This window comes from Oncorhynchus gorbuscha, unplaced genomic scaffold (genome assembly GCF_021184085.1).
Source record: "Oncorhynchus gorbuscha isolate QuinsamMale2020 ecotype Even-year unplaced genomic scaffold, OgorEven_v1.0 Un_scaffold_472, whole genome shotgun sequence".
Classification (NCBI taxonomy): domain Eukaryota; kingdom Metazoa; phylum Chordata; class Actinopteri; order Salmoniformes; family Salmonidae; genus Oncorhynchus; species Oncorhynchus gorbuscha.
In genome coordinates, this window is record NW_025745304.1 from 132,501 (window position 1) to 135,201 (window position 2,701).

The following is a 2,701-nucleotide window of genomic DNA, read 5'->3' on the forward strand; positions in this document are numbered from 1 at the left end:
TACCAATAATAATAATAATAATAATAATACCAATAATAATAATACCAATAATAATAATAATAATAATAATAATACCAATAATAATACCAATAATAATAATACCAATAATAATAATAATAATAATAATAATACCAATAATAATAATAATAATAATACCATTATTGGAATGGGGGTTGGTCACAGTACAACAATACTACAACAACATACTGGAATGGGTGTTGGTCACAGTACAACAATACTACAACAACATACTGGTATGGGGGTTGGTCACAGTACAACAATACTACAACAACATACTGGAATGGGTGTTGGTCACAGTACAACAATACTACAACAACATACTGGAATGGGGGTTGGTTACAGTACAACAATACTACAACAACATACTGGAATGGGTGTTGGTCACAGTACAACAATACTACAACAACATACTGGAATGGGGGTTGGTTACAGTACAACAATACTACAACAACATACTGGAATGGGTGTTGGTCACAGTACAACAATACTACAACAACATACTGGAATGGGGGTTGGTTACAGTACAACAATACTACAACAACATACTGGAATGGGGGTTGGTCACAGTACAACAATACTACAACAACATACTGGTATGGGGGTTGGTCACAGTACAACAATACTACAACAACATACTGGAATGGGTGTTGGTCACAGTACAACAATACTACAACAACATACTGGAATGGGGGTTGGTCACAGTACAACAATACTACAACAACATACTGGAATGGGGGTTGGTCACAGTACAACAATACTACAACAACATACTGGAATGGGGGTTGGTCACAGTACAACAATACTACAACAACATACTGGAATGGGGGTTGGTCACAGTACAACAATACTACAACATACTGGAATGGGGGTTGGTCACAGTACAACAATACTACAACAACATACTGGAATGGGGGTTGGTCACAGTACAACAATACTACAACAACATACTGGAATGGGGGTTGGTCACAGTACAACAATACTACAACAACATACTGGAATGGGGGTTGGTCACAGTACAACAATACTACAACATACTGGAATGGGGGTTGCCTCCAAGCTGCCATTTGAATCAGTTCACCCGGAAACCTCTGCCCTCTATGATAGGTTAAATCTAGAAATGTCTTGCTATTGGTTACCAAGTCAAAACCAGTATAAAAGGTCACAGTACAACAATACCACAACAGAATCAGACACTGACATCACTCCCTCTCTCTGTGGACCAGCCATTTCCTTTGGCCCTGTCCCCCTCATCAGACCCCCTCATGCCGAGCTATGTAGGGCAGAGGCAGGGGCATACCAAGGACCTCTGACAAAAGGGTTTCAGGCTGGATTAGATTTGGTTTTAACGGTCATATCAGAAACCCGAGAGCTGGCGTATTCAGGTCAAATTCTCTTAGCCGGGCCAAACGCTGACGAAATCAAAACCGTTTTTAATGGAGGTCAGAGTTACAAATTCCCCCTGATGACCTGTCTTGGGGTCTGCCCGGGGTCTGACATATGAGATTGCACTGCATAAAGCCATATTCTGTTACCCCTGTCCTCTGGTGAAGCTATGGAGTCCAGGTTCAGTTGCAGCCGGCCGCGACCGGGAGACCCATCGGGCGGTGCACAATTGTCCCAGCGTCGTCCGGGTTAGAGGAGGGTTTGTCCCAGCGCCGGCCGGGTTAGGGGAGGGTTTATCGCAGCGTCGTCCGGGTTAGGGAGGGTTTGGCCCAGCGTCGGGAGGGTTTGTCCCAGTGTCGTCCGGGTTAGAGGAGCGTTTGGCCCAGCGCCGTCCGGGTTAGGGGAGGGTTTGTCCCAGCGTCGTCCGGGTTAGGGGAGGGTTTGTCCCAGCGTCGTCCGGGTTAGAGGAGGGTTTGTCCCAGCGTTGTCCGGGTTAGGGAAGGATTTGTAGGGGAGGGTTTGTAGGGGAGGGTTTGGCCCAGCGTCGTCCGGGTTAGGGAAGGGTTTGTAGGAGAGGGTTTGTAGGGGAAGGTTTGGCCCAGCGTCATCCGGGTTAGAGGAGGGTTTGTCCGGCATGGATGTCCTCGTCCCATTGCTCACTAGCGACTCTTGTGGTGGGCCGGGCGCAGTGCACACTGAGACGATCACAGGGTGTACGGCGTTTCCTCCGACACATTGGTGCTGTTGACTTCCGGGTTAAGTGGGCATTGTGTCAAGGAGCAGTGCGGTTGGGGCATGTTTCAGAGGATTGTAACTACCAATTAATTGGGGAGAAAAAGGGGAGAAAAAAAAAAATATATATATATATATATATACTAATTTGACTCTGTCATTTGTTGGCGATATCCAATATGTATTGATAGGAGAAGGGCAATGGCCAAGTAAAGTTGACCAAGTGGATTCCTCAAGCTTGGCATCAGTCAAACTTGAGACAGTGGTATTTTGGTGATCCAAGCAAACCCGGGAACCAGAGAACTCCCTGTTTTTAATTAGCCTCATTTCTAAGTGTCCCTACAAGGAGACTAAATCAGACCCAGAGGTCAAGACTGTTACTAAACCTGCTACAGACATACCAGAGTCAAGCCAACACAGGTCACGACTCAGGACAGATAGTACAGCCACATACACTGAGGGGACAAAACATTAAGAACACCTGCTCTTTCCATGACATAGACTGACCAGTTTAATCCAGGTGAAAGATCCCAAATCCACTTCAATCAGTGTCGATGAAGGGGAG